The following is a 24,169-nucleotide window of genomic DNA, read 5'->3' as shown; positions in this document are numbered from 1 at the left end:
AATTAAATGATAAGCTTTACCCATCAATCTTTCAGAGTTTTCCATAATAAAACTAATGAGGCATAATAAGCTGTAACCAGAACTAAGTTCACTTGACTTTTAAAAAGGATAAAGGACAGGAAATAATAGAGTATCCATGGCATGAGCAGAGAAGAAATCTTGTCATTCCCAGACACAGCTTCCAGTCTCTCAGTTCCCACTCCGACAGGATAAGTGCAGTCAGAAGAGAGATAAGGATGTGAGTACAACAATCCAAGCTGTAAGAAGCCAACAGTTCCAGGATACCTTGGTCCTGGCTAGTCACACAGCTCTGAGGTTTGCATGACTAGCTAGGTCACAGTTTCCCAAGAGTTCTCGATCCTCTGGTAACAATTTCCTCAGCTCTACTGCCCCAGCTCCAATTCTCTAGGTAAGATATGTCTCATCAATACCAGTGAGTTATAGCTCAACTCTTCAGAAGAAAGCACAATATATGGCACTTGCTCAAATTCTCATTATCAGCGATCAGCTATGTGTGTGCTGATAATTTCTTGAGTTGATGATACAGAACTTACCCAGAGTTACACCATAAGATTAAATTTCAAGAAAGCCTAAGGAATTAGCAAGTAGGTTTTTCTTCTTCCAGGATTTCTTAGCTTTCTAGTCCTGATTAGTACACACTTCTAAAGAGTAGCAAGTGACAGAACGAGGTGCTATTCATACACTTTACTAAGTACTAGTCAATACACTTTAAAAGGATCACACATACTTGAGCTGTAGATATCCTAGTATGATGCTCTTTCCTATCCGTACCAACCAGTCTAAACCATTGCTTAGGGTCTATTATTTGCAGCAGTCCACATGTGTCTACTGCTTCATAATGAACAAAAATTACTTCTAGCAGCAAACAATAAATTGCCCAAATAACAGCAACAATGAAAGCATTATATACTTAACAAGAAAAAGAATTTTTCTGCATTTGGTCCAGCTACTTAATAACACTAAGCACCCAGATGTCTCTTTCTACCCAACCAACAGAGTGATGTGGTTCAGTTTGGACCTCAAGATATCAAAACAACACAAAAGGAAGGGAAAAAAAAGAAACAGCATTGCTGATTTGCCTTCTTTTCATCAGAAAAACATTTTCCATATATCAAAGCATTCTTCATTGATGGAAAAAAAAATGACTGACCAAAGCAGTATTAGCTTTTAGAGCATGTTTTGTGAGAAAAAAAATGGGAATTTAAAACTATCTGGGTTAACTGATAACCAATGTTTGGGACAGCAAGAGTTCTTTAAGTATTAGAGAACCTGTGAAAATACACAAATTGCTGCATTAGCAGTCCAGCTACTGATAATTACACACTTCCTTCAAGTGTCAAAATTTCAAAAATAAGTGTATGAAATAATGTCAAAATCATAGAAGCAGAAATGTTGACGGGACTTCATCAGTGGTGTTAGCAATGCTTTTCTCTGTGTGCTTTTTCAACACTTTGCCTTTTTCCTGTGATGAAACAGCAATAATCTCAAAGTGTACATTTTAGTAGAATTACATAAAATATTATAAATGTATGGAAATGCTAAGAATTCATTAGATATATAGTGACAGATTTTTAGACAGACAAGCACACTTTCAGAAAAACTGTTTTCTGAAAATGTGTATACTGAGTGTACATAAAGGAAAGTAACTTATTAAGTATATATTTAATATTAAAAATATATGTCAACATACTGAAATACTAATTTTAAGTATAATTAAAACTTGACATACTAATTTCTCTATTCTAATTAATTAAAATGAAAATCATTTTGAAATGATTTATTTTTATTAGGAAGAGTGAGAAAAACGAGGACAAACAGATCTTCCATCTGCTGGATTATTCCCTAAATGGTCACAATAGACAAAATTTGGGCTAGTTCAGAGACAGGAGCTTCTTCCAGATCTCCCACATTGGGTGCAACAGCCCAAACACTAAGCCTTGGAAAACAACAAAAGATGGTCTATCAGCAGGGGCCTGATCCAGAAGTGGAGCAGCCAGGCTCTGAACCAGTACCCCTACGGGATGCCAGCACTACAAGTAGAGGCTTAACCTACGAACTTTTATAATGATAGAAAAATAATCTCGAATTTATTTTTATGCCTAGATGATGTGTCTATTGTCTTTAGAATTCGGCTTTACCAGTCACTTATTGTTTTGTTTTGTTTTGTCTAATCCATTAAGTTTATACTGGAATTTCTCTTACTAATCAGTTGATTATTGTAATTACTTTCAGGAACATGTGTTTTTCTTTCACTCTTTCAGATTTCCTTTTGTGAGCCAAAATTTGATACAGTAACTCAGCAAATATACCAGAAATTAGAATACAGAGGAATGAATATGAGTATATGATAGAGATGTGCATGCATCTATAGAATAGCAATAGGATAGAATAAGAGATGTTTCCCATAATGATGAATTCTGAATTTTATCAAGCAAAATTCAAGTTGTATACATTATAAGTTTAATATTGCTTTATATTAAAATCTCTAACTTAATAATGCTATACGCTAACAACCTGCAATGTTTAATATTCTAAAATTTCATCTTACGTATTGTGGTGCCGCTTGTGTAACACCTGTAGCTTGTATCACCAGATACTGCAGCCCAAGTCTTTCATCAGTATAGAGAAGCTACGTTTTGAAACTTGTGCATTTTTAAATTTGACTATGTCCAAGCAAAGCTATTTTAATCTTAGATTCCTAATTTTTAAGAATTATTACAAGTTTGCGAAAAGGGGGAGATTAAACTATGCTCTATAATTTCACTCTGATAGCTGATGTTATAATTTGGATTCTGTTAAGTTCCATTTCTTCAGAAAAGAATTAGGAGAATGAAAAAGAACTGGAGGCTATCTTCTTTGGATCAAAAGATAAGTGGATTGTTTTTAAGCCAAATCACAAAGAAACAGCGTCAATCACACACACACAAGCGCGCGCACACACACACACAGCCCCTAAGTTTAGCAAAAAAAAAAAAAAAAACAAAAAAAAAACATTATTTTATAGTTTTTAACTGTCTCTTACCTTCCTATCCATACCTTGAGTTAGTATAGGCTCAAAAATGTGTTTTGAGATGTCTGCAAGATTTCCCTGAAAAGAATAAAGGTTGGGATACAGGAAGGCATTTTTATTTTAGATCTTTGCCCCTTTGCCTGAATTCTACAGATGACTGCAAAATGGCTTACATTTGCACCAACAGAACCTTTTTATGAGTCAAAGGGGGGAAAAAAATACTTCACTGCCTCAAAAAATGCCAGAGAACTCTGGCATTTAGCCTTTGAATGATGGCTTAACTAAGTCACATGGAGTAAAAACCATAGGGAAAACTTATCAGAAACTATAAATTGTGTCAAAACAAATCTATGAATGTGGTTGGCACTTTTCCCATCTGTTTAAATTACTTGAAAATGCGTTTGTAAGTAAGAGTAAGCCACATGAATCAAATTTTGCAGGAAAAACAGGCAGCGTTGGGTTTTCTATTAGATAGCATTTTTTCATATTAACAGAGGCATGACTTATTTAAAGAGGATTATACCACTAAGAAAGGCAAGTTTAACCTATGTTTAGTTAAAAACAAGCTTTGTGAAATGACCTTATGAACATTTATAGATTTTCATTACCTTTTTCAAATAGAGTTGCCAGATTCAGGGACAGGGAGAAAAGAAATAAGAATGCTAGAAAAAATTAAGTTATGATAAGCAAAATCTGTTTTTATCATTTTTCCTTTTTAAAAACCATTGACTGATTGGTTGACTGGAAAATCAGAGCTACAGAGAAAGAGAAGGAATGTCACAGAGCGACATCTTCCACCGGCTAGTCCTCTCCAAATTGGCAAAATGGCCTGGAGTAGGCCAGAGAAAAGCTAGGAGTAAGGAGCTTCATCCAGGTCGCCTATGTGGCTGGGAGACCATCCTCCACTGCCTTCCCAGGCACATCAGCAGGGAGCTAGATCAGAAGCAGAGCAGCCGAAACTTGAACAGGAGTCCATGTGTGTTGGCTCTAAGGAAGGCAGCTATGCTCACTATGCCACACCACCACACCAAACAATGAAACCTTAATACAAATAAAACCCAAGAAACATTACTCATTTATCTGAAATAAAAATTTAACTGGGTGCCTTTAATACTTGAATATCTGGTAGCCTATTTTTAGGAAGTAAACACTTTGAGGCCTGTTTACTTTTAGTGATATATCTACTTGGAATTATGAAGGTTATAGCCTTATATGTTCATCATATTTTCATTTATTTGAAATGCAAAGACACAGAAGGGAGACACAGAGATCTTGCTGTTGATTTACTACATACATGCCCAAGGTAACCAGGTGAGAGCAGCAGACTGGAACCCAGTCCCCCAGCTCAGGTCTCTGAAGAGCCTACCTACTTCAACTGTAACCAACTGCCTCACAGGGTGCATTTGCAGGAAGCTGGAATCAGAAACAGAGCCAGAACTCACACCCAAGTACTCCAATAGGGGATGAAGGAATCCTAATTAGCATTTTAGAGCTTGCTTAAATGCCCAACCCATATTTATATACTTAATCTTCAATTTCATTTGTCCTTGTCATCAAGAAAAACTGACATTTACATGCCTACAGAAAATGATAAATTAAATGTTTGCCTCTGCAACTCTTCAGATATTTAAAAGTATCATTTATATTAATAATTTTGATGCAGTCAACGGAGGTTATCACTCACTAATGCAAACTTGTACACTCATTAAAATACTGCATTTGCTTTCTACATTGTAAGTGTTTCAAAGGCAAGCTTTTGGGGAATAACAAAACAGATTTTCAGGACAAATTGTAACAGGAAGTCATAAAATCGGATTAAGCGTGACAATCCATGATGTCCACTATTTGGAGAGATTAAAGAGTACGTTAGTCTGTGGACACTCTAAGGTTGTGTGGGTTTTCTGTTTTGGAAAATATTCTCTGGGGTGGAATCAATAGCCAAGACCATCCAAAGCACTTCCATTGCTCCTGAAGATATCCTTTTCTTTACCAATAGCAAATACGATGCTCATGTAGTAAAGCCTCAGTTCTTATGGTTTTACAGAATAATAGATTTGTCAAAGAATTTACCTAATTAGTCCTTCATTATTTTATACATATACAGACAACCCAGATTGCTTAGCTCATCTAATACGTATTTATAGATCCTCAAAAGAATTAACTACTACTAATGAATTACAACAAGCGGTCACCCATCTAACTTCCCTGATACAAAGCTTAACATTTTAAATAAGTATGCACATTTTTTTGAAACCAGAAGTCCACCTTCCAATATCCTGGTCACTTTAGAATACCTGCCCAGGGTCTGTCTCTTAATTTAGCAGATACAAAGAGAACACATAGCACAAGGTTAGAGATGCTAGAAGTGAGATTGATGTCCTTATTTGATTGAAAGCTATTTTCTCCTCCTGTGTCCATGCCATTTTAGAAATTCTAAACTATCTCGTGTAAGCAAACAATAAATCATTATTGATTTACTAATTTTGCAGTTCTAACAAAATCCATAGCAGGTACTATTACAGTATAGGTTTTTTTTCTTTGTTTTTGTGTTGAATGAGGTGCTACCCTAAGAATTGTTGAAGATGTGAATACTGAAGACTAAAATTCCTAGACCTATTGCAAAAACAGTAGCTGGCAATTTTGATGCTATAAAAAGAAAGTTGAAGGCTTCAGTTTTTATGACCTAAATCCCTTTGAGAAGCAAGAGATTTTATAGATGAAAGGAAATAGATACAATTTTAGAGTTAAAAAGAATCCTTATACTTCCAGTTTACCAGCTCACATTAAACATGACTTTAGAAAAGCCCTCAATTTCTTTATCTATAGAGAAGGGTAAGTTAATACAAAATTAAATATTTCATAAAACCAAAGTTTGGATTTTGTTAAAGCTTAAAATTTCTGGGCATTCACAAATTTCATTAATCAGTTAAAAAAGATAAAACTCAGCATGATAATGTCAGAATTCAGAAGGTTCTATCACTTGATATCCTATGGATATTAACAGGATAATAATGAAAACTATTAATAACTTATGCTAGTAAACTTGAATTATGGAGGTAATGGGCAAATCTGTGAGGAGAGAGACACCTAGCAAAACTCCCCAAAACTTTGAAAATTTTTATGTATATAAAAAAAAATATTTTGTGGGCCCAGCGTGTTGACTCAACTGGTTTATCCTCTACCTCCAAGGACCAACATCCCATAAGGGCACCATTTCTCATCCAACTCCCTAATTATGACCTGGGAAAGCAGCAGAGGATGGCCCAATGGCTTGGAACTCTTCACCTGCAAGGAGGAACTGGAAGAAGCTCCTGGCTCCTCGCTTTGGATTGGTCGGTCATTGTACCCATTTGGGGAATGAACCAGTGAATAGAAAACCTTCCTCTCTGATTCATCTTCTCTGTAAATCTGAAATGCCTTTCCAATAAAAACAAATAAATCTTTTAAAAGTTTTTTAAATAAAAGAAAACACACTTCATAGTAATAATTTTATAAATAGCCTCACAAAATTCAGACCTGTATTATTTCACTGTAAACCTATATATAACTTTTTAAAAGACAATACTAATTTTACATAAACACTTTCAGTAAATAGAAGAAAGCAGGATCAATTATCCACTCATTTTGTTATAGTGCAGACAATAAAAAAACAAAAATGACATGCCAATAAATACTATAAACAGATATGATACGTTTAACAAGTATCACAATTTTAATCCCACAACCAAAAAGATTAAATAAGTAACACAGTTGTGTAGGATTCATCTCAGGAATACAGCCTCAGTATAATATTAGCAAGCATAGTATAGAGTACCAATCATCAATTCAACAGAAATTCCATCTTACTAGATGTTGAAAAGCATTTTATTATAAGACTCAATATTGTTGAGAGGATAAGATGGCAGTATAGGGTGAGGACAGGTTTAAACTAATGGAGAATAATTAACCAGGCTGAAGCAGACAGGACAGAATCCAGGATAAAGAACAGGCTGACAGCAGAGGGACACCTGGAGCCCCATAGACCTGGGGGAGCAGCAGGGACAATGGACAAGAACTGCAGTGACCAGATACCCTGGAAGCAGTCAGCTGTCAGTGACCGATGATCTCAGCTCCACCAGGAACCACTGGAAAAGTGAGCTCATCAGGAAATCAGGAGGTGAACCCAGACAAAGAACTGTCCAGCCTTCTGACTTATTTGATCTGAGCACAAGCAGAGGCAGAGCAGCAGATCCCAAGGAGGGGTGCAGGAACTTGAAGGATTTCACAACCCAGACCCCACCCAATGCCACATCAGGCAACATTTTGGGTACTTTGGCAAAGGTTGTAGGACCAGAGGGACAACAGCAAGCTGCACATGAGCTAAGCCAGGAGTGAACTAAATTCTGCCTCAGCTCATTGTACTATTTACAGGGAAAACAGTACTGAATTGGAATCCTACCGGTTCCACTCAAAATAGGTCCAGGTGGGCCTGGCACAGTAGCCTCGCAGCTGAAGTCCTCAGCTTGCACGTGCTGAGATCCCATATGGGAGCCAGTTCTAATCCCGGTGACGCAGCTTCCCATCCAGCTCCCTGCTTGTGGTCTGGGAAAGCAGTCGAGGATGGACCAAAGACTTGGGACCCTGCACCCCTGTAGGAGACTTGGAAGAAGTTCCAGGCTCCTGGCATCAGATCGGCTCTGTTCAGCTCTGGCCATTGCAGCCACTTGGGGTATGAATCAGCAGATGAAGATCTTCCTCTCTGTTTCTCCTCCTCTCTGTATATCTGAGTTTGCAATAAAAATAAATAAATCTTTAAAAAAAATAGGTCTGGGTGTCCCCCAAACCTAATGGCCAGTGGTTTATGACAGTTGGCATCTCTTTAATCCTGGAGTTTGCTTGAGAAAAACTGTGTGGGTATCACAGTGTTGTAAGAGTTGTAAGCCAAGAGCTGGGGCCACTGGGACTGTGGTAGAACCCTTGCACAAGAACCCAGACCTGAAACTTGCTGGAGGGAGTGCCGTAAGTGACTGCAAACAAAGAACCAGGTACCAAATGGAATAAGTAAAATCTAACTGTAGACCTGTGAGTGACACAGCTTTGCTAACCAGAAGTACAAAGAAGCAAAAGCAAAAGAAGAGACAGAGTCACAATGAGTACCATTGAAGACTCCCCTGCAAAGGAGCAAAAGCCTTTGCCAACCTTAGCATTAACTAAAGAATGTATCAAGCAAATAGGGGTTAAAAATTTTAGAACAGTTGTTGTAAAATCCTTGTCAACAGAAAGAAGCACATGCAAGAGTTCAAGGAGTTTAAGGAATACGCAAAACAGGAAATACAAACAATGAAAGAAATGAAAGCTCCTATATTAGAAATTAAGAACACAATGGAGCAAATTAAAACTACAGTGGAAAGCCTATTAATAAGGATAAGTGAGGCAGAAGAAAGAATCTCAGAATTGGAAGATATTTCTTGTCAAGGTGGGGAAACAAAATACAGGAAGAGGAACTGAGTCAAAAAAATATTCAAGAATTAAGAGACACTATTAAAAGGCCAGATATAAGTTATAGGAATTCCAGAAGGTACAGAGAAAGAATTTGGGTTTGAAGATGCATTCAATGAAATATTGAATGAAAAGTTCTCAAATATGAAGAAAGAATTGGGAAGCAACATACAAGACAGGCACAGGATTCCCAATAGGATTGACCAAAAGTGATCTGCATCATGACACATGATCATCAAGCTCTCTTCAGTCAAACATAAGGAAAAGATCCTTAAATGTGCACTTGAAAAAAAAAATCAATTAACATTTAGAGGAGCCCAATAAGACTCACAGCTTATTTCTCACAGGAAAAGCTACAGGCCAAAAGAGAATGGAGTAACATATTCCAGATTCTAAAAGGGGAAAAATGTTATCTCAGAATAACTTATCCAGAAAAGTTTTCCTTTGTGTTTGAAAATGAAATATAATTTTTCCACAGTAAAAGCTCAAAGAATTTGCCTCTTCCTGACCTGCCCTACAAATCATGCTTAAAGATGTTCTCGAGAGAAAAAAAGGACTAGCACCTACCAAAACCAAAGGCAAAGCTGGAGAATATCCCGGCAAAATGACAACAGAAGACTAAACAATGAAAAACCCATTGCTAACTTGACAGGACCAAATTACTAGCTATCCATATTAATCCTCAATATAAATGGCTTACACTCAATCAAGTGGCTTAGATTAATGGACTGGATTAAAAAACAATACCCATCTGTAGCCTACAGGAAACACATCTCACCAACAGACAGGTAGAAACTAAAACTGAAAGAATGGAAAAAGATATTCCAGGAAAATGGAAAAGAAAAATGAGCTGGCAGAGCCATTCTTATATCAGATAATATAAACTTTCATGTGTAAACCATTAAAAGAAATGAAGAAAGACACCACATAATGATCTAAGTATCCATTCAGCAAGAAATGAACACCAAAATAAATGTATACTCACCAATACCAGGGCACCTAGCAAGGTAAAAAAAAAATTATATATATATATATATATATATATGGATTTAAGGGGAGAAATAGATACCAATAACATAATAGTGAGGGACCTTAATAGACCATTAACATCAATGGACAGACCAACGAAACAGAAACTCAAAGAAACAATACAGCTCACCCAGACACTAGATAAAATGGAGTTTATCAATATCTACAGAACCTATCACCCTACAGACAGAGGATACACTTTTTTTCCATCAGTACCTGGGAACTTTCTCCAGGATTGACCGTTATAATAGACCACAAGACAAGCCTCAGCGAATTTTAAAAATTAGAATACCATACATCTTCTCAGATCATCTTGGAGTAAAACTGAAGACAAAGCTGTCAAAAAATCCCAGAAGACATGCAAAGACCTGGAGATGGAATAATATGCTACTAAATGAACAATGGGTTAAAGAGGAAGTCCAAGGGAAAAAGGAAACAAAGGCATCAACACAACATATCAAAACCTATGGGGCATGATCAAGGCAGTGTTGAGAAAGTTCATCTCAATGCTTATGTTAAGAAATTAGTAAATCGCCAAGTAAATGAGCTAATCATACATTTTAAGGAGCTAGGAAAAAAAAAACAGCAAAACAATCCCAACATTAGCAGGCAAAGGGAAATAAAATGAGGATGAAACAAACCAAATAGAGACCAAAGAACAATACATAAGATTAATGAATCAAAGAACTGGTTCTTGAATAAAAAGCAAAACAGATTCCCCACTAACAAATCCCCCACTGGTTAAACTAATCAAAACAAAGCATGGAGAAGATATGAATCAACATGATCACAGTCAAAAAGGGAATGACAGCAACAGAAACTTTGGGCAAACATAAGTCGTTAACATTAGGAACTATTACAAGCAACTATATGCCAACAAACCAGAAGACCTAGAAGAAATATATTAATTTTTGAACACATACAATTCACCAAAATGGAATCATAAGGCAATTAATAATCTAAATAAATGTGCCACAAGGACTGAGATTGAATCAGTGATTAAATGGCTCCCAACCAAGAAAAGCCCTGGACCAGATGGCTTCACTGCAACATTCTACCAAATGTTTCAAGAACTTACCCCAATCCTCCACAACCTTTTCTAAACAGTACAAAGGGAGGCAATCCTTCCAAATTCTATGAAGTCAGTATCACCTTCATAACAAAGTCAGATACAAATACAACAGAAAAAGAAAACTATAGGTCAACATGCCTAATGAGCACAGATGCAAAGATCCTCAACAAAACACTAGCCAACGGGATTCAGCAATACATCAGGCAGATCATTCACTCAGGTGGGATCTATCCCCAGCATGCAGGGACGGTTTAACATTCGCAAATCCATAAATGTGAATCACCACACCAACAAACTGAAAATTTAAAACCATATGATTTCAATAGATGCGGAGAAAGCATTTGATAAAATGCAACACCACTTCATGCTAAAAACCTTGAAAGCAAGATAGGAATAGAAGGAACATTCTATAACACAATCAAAGCAATATATGCAAAACCCAATGCCAGTGTCATAGTAAATGGGGAAAGAAAGGACGCTTTTCCACTAAGGTCTAGAAGTACCACTGTTTTTCACTATAGTACTGAAAGTCCTTTTCAGAGCTTTTAGGCAAGAAAAACAAATTCAAGGAATTTATATGGGAACAGAGGAATTAAAGTTATTCCTGTTTGCAGATGACAGGAGTCTATACATAGGAGAACCAAAAGATTCAATCAATACTATGGAACTCATAAGACAGTTTAACAGTGTAGCAGGACACAAAATGAATGAGCATAAATCAATGGCACTGATATACACAAATAACTTCATGACTGAGAAAGAAATTGTAAGTACAATCCCCTTTAAAATAGCAGAGAGGAATCTCAAATATCTTGGAAGTAACCTAACCAAAGACGTGGAAGACCTCTACAATGAAAATTACAAAACATTTAAAGAAAAAGAAATAGAAGACATTAAAGATGGAGAAACTTACTGTGTTCTTGGATCAGCAGGATCAACATCATCAAAATGTCTGTATTACCAAAAGTAATATACAGATTCAATGTGATCCCAATCAAAATCCCCACAACAGAAATGAAGACACAAAAAAGTTCATCTGGAAACACAAGAGACCATGAATAGCCATAGCTATCCTGAAAAATAGAAATGAAGCTGGAATCACAATTCCAGATCTCAAGATACACTCATCAAAAGTCTAGTACTGCTACAGAAACATAGAAGATCAGTGGAACAGAACAGCAAGACCCTCACCTCTCACTTTATACAAAAATCAGCTCTAAATGGGCCTAAATCTGCACCCAGAAACTATCAGACTATTAGAGGAAAACATACAAAGCACTCTACAAGCTACAGGAATTTGGAAAGTCACCAAAAGCACAGGCAGTCAAAGCCAAAATAAACAAATGATACTACATAAAACTAAAAAGCTTCTGTACAGTAAATGAGATGATCAACAAAGTGAAAAAGCAATCAACTCAATGGGAGAAAATCTTTGCATACTACACAAACAAGAGGGAACTAATATCCAGGACTTACAAAGAACTTCAGAAACTCAATGACAGCAAAACAACCCTGTGAAACAATGGGCAAAGGAAATGAACAGTTATTTTTCAAAAGAACAAATTCTACTGGCTAATAGACATGTGGAAAAATGCTCAGGCTCCCTAGCTGTCAAGGAAATACAAATGAAAGCCACATTGAGGTTCCACCTAATTCCCATGAGATTGGCTTACATTCAAACCTCTACACACAACAGCAGCTGGTGTAGGTGTGGAGAGAAAGGTATCCTCCTTCACTGCTGGTGGGAGTGTGGGCTAGTATAACCATTATGGAAGTCGGTATGGAGGGTGCTAAGAACTGAAATCTGATTTGTCTTTTACCCACGTAGGTATCGCACATCTGGGAATATATTCAAATGAAGTGAAATCTGAACATGAGAAAATATCATGAAATCCCACATTTACTGCAGCACAATCTAAATAGCAAAGACATATAAACAACACAGGTGCCTGTCAAAAGAGGAATGGATAAAGAAACTATAGTACATTTACTCTGTGGAATGTTACTCAGCCATTGAAAAGAATTACCTTCTAGCATTTGCAACAAAATGGTTCCGACTAGAAACATCATGCTGATTGAAATAAAAAGGACAAATAGGATATGTTCTATCTGATATAAATCAACTTTCATGCAAACTGCAAGATCAATATTTATATAGGTAAACATGTATATACATACATTCACTTAGTGGAACTGTATAATGGAGATTAGTAAAGATTAGTAATGATTAGTAATGGAGATTAGATCAGAAAGTGAAGATACAAAAGATGACTAATATGTATCTTTACTCCCAAATCAATGATAGAGTCCCAATGAAACTATTAAACCTCTTGACAATAGGATGCTAGACTCTACCACTGTCTACACCTGCAATGTCACGATACATTTCAATAACAGAATGATGGACTTCTGACTGTTGGTGAAGAACTACAGTACAGATATGGGGGGAAGAGTGGCAAGGGAGATGGGTTGTGGTAGGGGAAATTTGTGTGCCTGTGGAACCATATCCTTGGAAGGAAGGAAGGAAGGAAAGGAAGGAAGGGGGGAGGGATAGTATGAGCTGTTATGGAGTACTGAACATGTGTTCCAGAAATACAGCCAGTTTTAAGTTGTAAAAATTAGAAACACTATAAGGAAGTGCTATATTTTTTGAGTGCAGAAAGAACAGAACTGCTAACTGAAAATCCCATGTGTGGCAAAGCTGCTTTCCAAGAATGAAGGGAAATAAAGCTTTCTCAAAGAAAGGCGAAGAATTTGCCACCGGAAAATTTTATTTTTAAAGAATAGAAAAAGAAAGATTTTTAAAAAGAGAGAAGCTTGGAGCAACAGAAGTTAGAAGGAATTAAAGTAAATACAGAATGGTCAGTATCGCGGCATATCAGGCTAAGCCTCTGCCTGGCTACTGACATCCCATATAGCTACCAGTGTGAGTCCCATTGGCTCCCCTTCACTTCCAATCCAGCTCCCTGCCTCTGGCCTGGGAAGAAAGCAGAGGATAGTTCAAATTCTTGGGTCCCTACACCCACATGGGAGACTTGAAAGAAGCTCCTAGCTCTTGGCTTCAGTTTGGCTCAGCTCTGCGCATTGGGTCCATTGGGGAGTGAACTAGATCTTTGTATTTGTGTCTCTCCTTCTCTCTGTAACTCTGCTTTTCAAATGAAAACAAAAGAATGGGCCTGGCATAGCAGCCTAGTGGCTAAAGTCTTCGCCATGCATGTGCTGAGATCCCATATGGGTGCTGGTTCATATCTTAACTACTCTATTTCCCTTCCAGTGCCCTGCTTGTTGCCTGGGAAAGCAGTGGAGGATGCCCAAAGCCTTGAGACCCAGCACCAATGTGGGAGATCTGAAAAAAGCTCCCGGCTTCAGACCAGCTCAACTCTGGTCATTTAAACCACTTGGGGAATGAACCAGTGGATGGAAGATCTTTCTCTGTATCTCTGTTCCTCTCTGTACATATGATTTTACAATAAAAAAAATGAATCTTAAAAAAACAAATAATATTGGGTCCGGCAGCGTCGCCTAGCGGCTAAAGTCCTCGCCTTGAAAGACCCGGGATCCCATATGGGCGCCGGTTCTGGTCCCAGCAGCTCCACTTCCCATCCAGCTCCCTGCTTGTGGCCTGGGAAAGCAGTTGAGGACGGCCCAAAGTCTTGGGACCCTGCACCCGCGTGGGAGACCCAGAAGAGGTTCCTGGTTCCCGGCATCGGATCGGCGCGCACCGGCCCGTTGCGGCTCACTTGGGGAGTGAATCATCGGACGGAAGATCTTCCTCTCTGTCTCTCCTCCTCTGTGTATATCTGGCTGTAATAAAATGAATAAATCTTTAAAAAAAATAATAAAATAAATCTAATCTGGCAGGGCTTGCCTAGTCCTAGTCCTAGGACCTGCCTATGAGCGAAAAAGTTGGAGCAGTGGACACAGACCGTGACGTACATGGAGAATATGGCAGCTCATCTGGTACCTCAACAGAGGAAGGAGAACAGAGCAAACTAGACAACTACCCCATTAAACAAGGATAGCAAAAATGTGAGTGAATGGAGACTTGAGGTTGACTACATCAGTCAATGGACATTGGTAGGGCTGCCTCACCCCTAAATCAGTGCAGTCCATAGCATTTCAGAACTATCCAAACCACTTTGGCAGAACCCTCAGAACATGCACTACACTCGCACCCCGAGTTGATATTGGGTGGGACATTTGGGAGGTTGGGTGTGGCTTCCCCTTTTAACTCTCCCCTAACCCCAAAGACAAGAAGAAATGGAAAATTTGGAAACAATTATTTCACCCACTTTTCCCTAACCCTCAATCTTTCCTATCCTGGTCAATCATGTAATCATCATTAAAAATAAAAATGTATTAAAAAATAAGTATTTTTTAAAAGGCATGAATATAATCAATGACCCTTCCCCACATGGGTTTTATAAATCATATCTAATGATTTAAACAAAAATTATAATAGTGACTGATACTCAAAACAATGATATTTAAAAATGTAGAAAGCAAATGGCTCTAAATGAAAGTTAGGTTTCTATACTTCAATCCCAGGAGGAGGTAGGTGTTAGAGTTTTAGTAGGATTTGTCTTCACAATCTCATGCAGGTGTTTAAACCTTAAACTCTCGCGCTAATGGTTAATGACTTAGTGGCTGAAGAATTGGAGTAGAGATTTGATCTAATTATGGCATCTGAAAGTGGAACCTTTTGGAAATGATTAGATTAGATTAGGCTGGGAGAGTGGAACCCTATGATCCAATAATGCTGGCTTTATAATGATAGATCACACCAAGGGAAGAGGAATAGCATGTCCCTCTGCCTCCCAGCTCACCAAGACCATGTGATCATCCCTACACATCTTTCTGTCGCATCTAAAGCCTGAACTAACTGAGCCATCTATGTTGGACTGCAAACCTTCAAACTACAAAACAAACAAAAGCCTTCCTTTCCAAGAGGCGTTCTTCAAGGGTTTTAAAGTAATGAAATACTGACTAATATAGTAGATACAGCTACTAAATGCAGAACAAAGGAACTGTTTTGTATTTTGACTGTGGTGGTAAATCTCCAAACTTACACATGTGACAAAATTGCCTATAACTAATGCACAAACACCTAACGAAGAAAAAGTAGCACTTCAGGTTAGTATCAATGTCACTATTGTAGATGTGAAACTACACTTTTGCAAGATGGTACCACTAGGGAAAACTAGGCTAAGTTTAACCTGTGTCTATAATCTGTTTTACAATCAGAGGTGAATGTATAATGACCTCAAAACAGAGAGAGAGAGAGAGAGAGAAAGAATCAGATAGGCATGTCATTCACTGATTCACTCCCCTAAATTACTAGTTGAGGGTTGGGGCAGCCAAGCCAGGAGTTTCGGCCAGGACTCTCACCTGGATATAGGGACTAAACACTTTGGTCATCTCCTGCTTTCCCAGGCCCAGTAACAGGGAGCTGTTATAGAAGTAAAACAGCTGGTACTTGAGCAGATATTATATAGAGTGTCAGCGTCAGAGCCAGTAGCTTAACCCTCTGCACCACAATGTCAACCCCAAATTCCTTCCTTTTCAGATACAAATGAAACCTTCAAGATAGCTTTTCCAGGGCTGAAACTCTCAACAGCAGGAACCAGAATGGATTGAAGAGCGGAGCTGGCCGAAGGACCTGCTGGAATGCGTGAAGCCCGACACCATGAAGGAGTCGGAGGGAGGAACCTGAACAGATCCTCTGACAGGACACTGACTCTACAAATAAACGCAAGAAGCATGGAGGTAAATAACCCAGAAGAGGCTTTGGAATGTGACCCACTGGAATACACTTGGCTCGGGTTGGGGCAGACCAGGCTGAGTCAGTTCACGTCATCCACTGGCAAGCCCAAGTGCTGAAACTGTGTGGGGGCCTGGCCGTGTTTGGTTGCGAAAAAAAAAAAAAAAAAAAAAAAAACAGTACAAAACACAAAATGCCAAGGTGAAATGGCCTGTGCTAGCAGGGAATGCAACACCCGACCAGCACTCCTCCCACTGGTTTAGGTGAGGGACAAGAGTGTGATGGGCAGAGCCGGGGAGAGATGCGATACTCATTGGTTCCAATAGAGGTCGGGGCTCAGAAGAGAACCAACCCAGGGGTTAAAACCATCAGCTGATCGGAGTGATGGACGGTGGCGGGCACTGTGCTTACTAGTAGTACATGTAGGAGCCTGGACTGGGAATGCCTCAAAGTTTTTTTTAGGGGGATTCCCCTGAACAAAATGGAGGAATCAAAGCATTAATCAAAAAAAGATGGAAAATGGAGTAGATGAATCAACCACCTCAGCTTTATGCTTGCAGCGGAAAACTGGACAAGGGGAAACCCTAAGACGGACTATGTCAATCAGTGGACTCTGCACCAGCCTCATCATACCTGGACTGTTGCTGATGATATGTTGGTGCTTCTAATTGATCGAGGTGACGCTCTGCTGGCTCTGCCTACAAACCTGAGAGGGCCTCCCTAAGAGGCGGTTGAACTTGAACTGGACAAGTGGGATGCTGGACTCTGTATGGTGTAAACTTTTAATTAGGGAATCTCAACGGAACTTGAGCTGTGGTTATGCATCAAGGTGAAGGAATTCATGATGGGGGAAGGGTTTGGGGTGAAGGGGGGGGAATCCCAGTACCTATGAAATTGTGTCATGTAATGCAATGTAATTAATGAATAAATGAATATTTAAAAAAAAAAAAAAGATAGCTTTTCCCTTTGTTGTATTAAAGTGAATGAAATCTGCTTGACCTAATTCAGAAAGGAAAGGAGGGAGAAGGGGATCGGTGTCATATTTACTAATGATCATCAGCCAAAGAAAATAATTCACATGTCCTAACTGAATACTCCTAGGAAATAATTTAGCCATATCCATCCCAGAGCCTTGGCTCAATTTCATCTTAGGACATTTAGCTTTTCTTTATTATTTGAAAGACAAAGAGATAGAAAAAGAAGGGGCGTAGGGAGAAAAAGAGCCCATCAGTTAGCTCACTTCCCAAATGACTACAACTGCAAAGGACAAGGCTGAGCCAGATGAAATGCAAGAGCCAGGAACTCCTGTTAGATCTGCTACACAGGTGTCAAGGACTCAAGCACTTGAGCAAGGAACTGCTGCCTCCCGGGGTGCGCACTAGCAGGAGGCAGGATTGGCTATGGGACTCACAGTAAGGTACTTCAATATCTGGATATGGCTGAGCCAGGTGATGTCTTAATCTATGAACCAAATTCCTCCTCTAGCCTGAGGGCTTTCTTGATAAGAGTATCACCTCCTTGAAACTCCATGCATGACAAAGCAATTGGCTCTCTACACATACCATATAACAAGGAAAACTGTTCATAATGCAAAGAATATAGTAGGAAGATCACCTTAATCATCAGAGATAGCCTTAATGGTCAACAGATAGACCAGGACACATTCTAAAAAGCCGCAATGTAGAGGAGAGCATTTAGTTGCTAAACAGAATCTACAGGATATGGAAAGAGCGGGTGTGTAGCAAATGTCTTTTTATTAAGGCTTATTTATTTTTATTGCAAAGGCAGATATACAGAGTGGAGGAGAGATAGAAAATTCTTCCACCCACTGTTTCACTCCCCAAGTGGCCACAATGGCCAGAACTGAATCAATCCAAGCCAGGAGCCTGGAGCCTCCTCTGGGTCTCCCACACGGCTGCAGGGTCCCAAGGCTTTGGGCCGTCCTCCACTGCTTTCCCGGGCCACATGCAGGGAGCTGGAAGGTAATCAGAGCAGCTGAAACACAACCGGCACCTATATGGGATCCTGGTGCGCACAAGGCTAGTACTTACACCACTGCACTATGTTACTAAGTCTTGAAATCTCCCTTTGTTCTCCTTTCTTCACATGCGAAGGTTCTTCAACTTCATGGTTTTCATATGGGCTCAGAAGCCACCGCTATTGTTAGACTTTAGCTCCCTTTTGGAGTTCCTTTATCATTTCATCTGCTAACTTCTGTCTTCTTTTCCACTTCTGTCCCTCTCTCTTTGGGAATACAACCTTTACAGTGGGCATCCCAAATGGGGAAAGAGATTGGCTTCTATGCTTAGCACATCTATTACATAGCCTTCTTTGAATCTTGTGTAGATGAGGATCCCTTGTGTCTATCTCTTCTCATATCTTGCCGGGTAACATCTCTATCTCCATCTTTGTCTTGACAATGACATGAGGTTACCATTTCTCTGAAACATCACTTCCATGTATAGGGAGAATGAATCAGAAAAACAAAAGTATCACATCCTAAGTAAGAAGGTAAGTAAATAGGCTTATCTACCAAATACAGTCTACAGTCCTTGGAAGAACATTTCATAAGATTAAAAGTGAACTCACATTCTTATTGGAAATTTAAAGTTCATTAACTCTATTTCACAACAGCAACAAAAAAGAAACCAGAATGTAATCTGCTGTTTTTAAACTTGAGTTTTGTCACCAGCACTAAATAGAACCTTTTGAATTTCCTGTTAGAAATACAGTAGAAAGCAAAACCTGGACTGTACATTCATCTTCCTTTCTTATAACAGTTTATATAGAAACAAACAAAAAAGGAAACTTTGTGGTGCAGAAAAAAAAAGAACCAAGCACTGCACTGATATAAGTGTTTGCAACCATTTAAGTTCCACAGGTACACGAATACATTATTTTTTCACTGATCTCAGTGGTAACTCCCATATAGTAAATGGAGTATAAAAATAGAATGAACTGAGATAATATTCAGTTTCAAAGCAAGTTACATTAAACAGGAAGCAAAGGAAGAGATAAAATTTAGGGTTAGGACCAACTTTGGCCCTAGCATGGTCACAGGCTCTGTGACCCTGACCAAGTAAGTGACAGAACCTCTCAGAACCCCTGTGTCCTTGTGTGTGAGCCATGTACTTAAGAATTCACCCATCCCTTATGTTGTAGAAACAGTAAGCACGTGCAGACGGTTGAGAGCACACAGCCTCTAAAAAGCCTACAAGATACTAAAGAGAAACACATACTGACACTTATTGGAGGATTGGTTATTAGCCTCAGGTCATGTGCACACAGTATTAGTCATATGGAATGACCTTTGGCAATCCTTTGTTCTTACTTACACATTCTTTCCTAGGTTCATGAGCGTCTTCAACCTTTCCTTTACACTTGTTTGGCAACCGTCTGCAACAGCCTCCTTTCAGCTACAGTAATTTCCCTCTCAAAGTGTCTTTAGCCCATCAGTCTAATCCCCAACCAATAAACAACTTCCCTTCCCTCCTCTGCTGACCTAAAGCCTACCTTTTCGGACAAGTCAATGTATTCTCACTTAGCAATAATAAATTTTGATCGGGATTTGGCCAATTTGGAACACCTCTCAGGACTCTTAAAAGATGTTTGAGCTTGTGTCTTCTAAGTCACTTCAGTTTTGTCTTGATTAATCTTTTTAGATTCCCCCGTTACTTCTCTCTACAGTACTTGAAAATGCCTGATAGTATTTCCTAAGTGTTAGCTGTTTTGTTGAGATTTTTAAGTTTTAACTCATCTTTCAGACAGAGTTTCTTAATATTCCAGACAACTCTGATCCTTTCTACATTACTGACACTAGTGCAGACCTGAGTGGATGACACAAGCCAAACCTGCAGAGAGGGAGCTCGGACTGCAACGCCCACACAGGTCACCAGGCTCCCAGCAGACCGCTGTCAGCCAGGCCAGTGACCCCACAGCTGACAACACTGCACAGTAGTCGATTGATGCACTCACAGTTGTCACTTTCCGAACAAGGGACGGAGATAGTTTGTAGTATTTTGCCTTTAAATTCTGTTCCATGCTCCCCTGTGGGACTCTTACTAATGGCCTACTTCAGAAGACTTACACTGGTTTGAACTCTCTGCTTGATAGAAAGATTTGTGTACTCAGCGTTCAATGTTTAGAATCTAACGGATTTAATCATTTTAACGCTGTGTAATAACACACAATTCTTGATTTTTTTAAGATTTATTTTTCCCTTGAAAATTGTATTAGGCTGGCACTGGTATATAAAAACCTTCTTGGAAAGTGGTGGTTTGCAACAAAACACAAGTTTATTTTCTTACTATTCAGAAGGTCAGAAATCTGCATTCAACTTTCCTCTTAGAGCACTGGCAGGAATATTTCCTTTGGGGGGCTCCGGAAGGAGTGTCCATCCCCTTGCCATTTTTGACTTGTAGGAGCTACTTGTACTCCTTGGCTTGGAAGCCCCTCCCTCAACCTCAGAGTCCACTGCTCCAAGCTCTGCTTTTACCATGTTACCTTTTCTGATTTTGCCCCTTCGTACTTCACTCTTGGACTACAACAGATCCACCTAAGAAATGCAGTTCTCTCTCTCTAGCTCAAGACTCTTACTACAGCCACATCTGCACAGTCCCTTTTGCCATGTACAGCAACATTCGCCATTCTGAGGGTTAGGAAATAGAAGTACTTAAGTTATTACTATTCAGCCTGCTGCAAAAACACTACGCTTAAGGAGCTGGGAAAGAAGAGAGGAAGGAAAGGAGAAAGGCATGGGGGGAGGGGAAAGAGAACTGAATGCAACAATCAAGGGGGGTTTGCACTATATTGACAAAAACAAGCACAACACAGCTCTCCTTTGACAAGGCACAGAAAGCAGCAGCCCCACGTCACGTCCCAGTGGATTTGTGCTTCTTGCAAACAGGTGATTGTGTTCCCACCCACAAGCTGTCCAGCTTGAGAACTGCAATCAAGAGCAGGGTGACATATTTGGGGAAGAATTCTAAGAGACCCTACTACAGAGTTCAGACTAAAGGTTACAGAAGCAAGCTGCTGTTTCAACGTAACTCCAATTAAACTCTTTTTTAAAAATCCTTTTCCTTTTTAAGCCCCATGACAACCACCCCTCTCTCATAAGCATGATGGATGACATGGGAGAGTTTACTGGATGAGAGTGCCACCATCTGCTTGACTTCAGCAATGACAAATCCTATGGGATATGGGAAGGATGCTGTAGCACTGTATTCCAACACCATCATCAGTGCTGAGATGTTTGATAATAGCCTGCCTTAAGACACATAAAGCACTATAAAAGCAGTGGGTAAATTAACGTTTTAGAAATCATTTACATGTAGAAAATTTATTCCTTCCTATAAAAGCTGGCAGGGAAAAAAATCTATCTTCAATGAAAATAGATATAACATGTTAATTTACCCACTGTAAATATCAGCTAGAAGTTATTTTTGTTAAATGTTTTTAATGGAGTAGCGGTGTTAATTATTCATAATACATAGGTATCTGATTTGAGCTCTCTTGTCATGTCATTAGATTAATCATGAATATGTATCTGTTTAACATATTTTCATCATATCTCATGATTTACAGATGCTGCCACAAATGCCGGTAACGCAGCCTTTCATTAACTCCACTGAGCTAAATACATTTTCAAGAAAGAAGTCTTTAAAAGATCATGACATGAAAGCAAAATAACTAAAATGAATTTTAACATGCAAATCTGTTTAATAAAGATTATGAGAAAAATATTCATGAAGCACAAAATGAAAAGCTTATTATTCAAAGAAAGCAGAAACAGCTTCTATTTTTGTATACAGATAAATCCCCCCAAAATGACAAAAAAAAAAGTATGGCTTCAAGTTTGTCTCCTCAGTTTAAGCATGAGATTTATTTCTACTTAATGCATACACCACACACACACACACACACACACACAGAGAGCGAGGAGTTTCAACGACTAATATCACACTATCTAGGACGTCAGGTGTTTGCCCCCATGGTAGAATGGACAGGTTAATTTTGCAGGTTAAATACCCAGGTTAAATTTGCAGCTCCTACTGTAGACTCCAGCTTCCTGCTGATGAAGAAGGTGGGAGCCAGTGATGATGGATCAACTAACAGGCTTCCTGCCACCTACATGGGAAGTTTGGATTGTGCAGCCCTCACTAGGGCCGCCTCCCGGTACAGTGCGGGCATGTGGGCAGTGAATCGGCAGATAGGAACTCCCTTTGAAACAGAACTCCAATCCTTCTAAGTACTTCCATGTTTGGAAAATGGACAGGAAAGAAGAATTAGAATGTATTTTAAACCCCTCAATTCTAATTTAAAGCACTTCACTCAGATAACATGTCATTTGTGCAAATTTGGAAAGTCCAAAACAGCATTTTATAATTTATTTTACTACTGAAAATCGAAAAGTGTATGATTACATATTTTTGCTTTCTTCATTCCTCAATAAAACATATTAAAATTCAGGGCCCGGCGCTATAGCGTAGTGGTTAAAGTTCTCGCCTTGAACACGCTGGGATTCCATATGCCCGCCAGTTCTAATCCCAGCGGCACTGCTTCCCATCCAGCTCCCTGCTTGAGGGCTGGGAAAGCAGTCGAGGACAGCCCAAAGCCTTGGGACTCTGCACCCGCGTGGGAGACTCAGAAGAGCTCCGAGCTCCTGGCTTCGGATTGGCTCAGCTCCGGCCGTTGCGGTCACTTGGGGAGCGAACCATCGGGATGGAAGATTTTCCTATCTGTCTCTCCTTCTCTCTGTATATCTGCCTTTCCAATAAAAATAAAAAAATGTTTTAAAAAATCATTCTATGAATACTTAGTAGACCAAATATTTTGTGAGGTGACACTTAACACATATAAGCGGTGCACCCTGGGAAGGCCAGCTGCTTTGATTCGTTCTTAAGCCAACCACAAAACACACTCAAGAGGAAAGTTACAGCGCCAACTCTCCACCCAAACACCTGTGCGGGTATTCTGGGCCCTTCCCTCATTCACTCTGCTGGGCCACAGGCTGAGGAAGCTTCCAGAAATCTTCCTTAGCCAAGCATTTTTAGTTTGTTTCGTTTTTTCAGGGTTTGTCTTTCCACGTCACCGAGTAGGTAAGAGGAAGATGAATTCCAGTTATGAGGTAGTAACGACAGTATTGTTTGCCGTTAACTCGTGGTGCGAATTGGAGCGCAGTAAAAGACGCCGGATAAATATTCAGAGTCTCTCCAAGTATTTTCTATATGTAAACTCCATTTTGCCTCGGAACAACCTTTTTCGACCCTATATCACCTTGACAATCCTCATTTAAATCGTATTACCTTAAATAAGCGCATTGATACTTACCTTCAAAATAGTCCTGTATTACAAGTCGCAAAACTGGCATTTTCGGACAGACGGTAAGATGGCGGTGTTGCGCAGCGGACATAAATCGACCAGCCGCAGCGTGGGCCGTGACCAGCTCGGGGACATGTTCCTGGAGCAGCTCACGGAGGTGTGGGGTGCCCGGGAGCCGCAGCAGCCGCTGGGGAACAGCCCTGACCACTGCGGCGCTCAGCCCTGACCACTGCGGCGCACAGCCCTGACCACTGACGCGCCTGCGCAAAAGCACATGCACGAGGCGCCGCCCACAGAGCAGCCCAGGTGGGGAAGACTCACATGAGGGATATGATCACCCTAGCCGCCAAGCAGGTGATTTCCATTCATGGATTTCTTCACCACCAACACCACCACTCCTCCGGCCTCAGTCCTGCTCAGCCCATGGGAGCGCTCATGCCCCACCCCTCCAAAACAAATCCCTATAAAATCTTTC

At 39.6% G+C, this 24,169-nt stretch overlaps 1 protein-coding gene across 1 annotated transcript in view; it reads right to left on the bottom strand.

Annotated features, from left to right (window-relative positions):
• Positions 1-23,798, bottom strand: part of CCDC178 (coiled-coil domain containing 178) — a 421,150-nt gene extending 397,352 nt beyond the window's left edge. Inside the window, exon 1 of the mRNA XM_058676893.1 lies at positions 23,704-23,798. The gene's annotated coding sequence lies outside the window, so the exon portion shown is untranslated. The remainder of the gene's footprint in view (positions 1-23,703) is intronic.
• Positions 23,799-24,169: the final 371 nt, after the last annotated feature.

The sequence above is a fragment of the Ochotona princeps genome, chromosome 18, assembly GCF_030435755.1.
Source record: "Ochotona princeps isolate mOchPri1 chromosome 18, mOchPri1.hap1, whole genome shotgun sequence".
In the NCBI taxonomy this organism is placed as follows: domain Eukaryota; kingdom Metazoa; phylum Chordata; class Mammalia; order Lagomorpha; family Ochotonidae; genus Ochotona; species Ochotona princeps.
The sequence above is the reverse complement of the archived record's forward strand: the minus strand, read 5'-3'. Positions and strand labels throughout refer to the sequence as shown.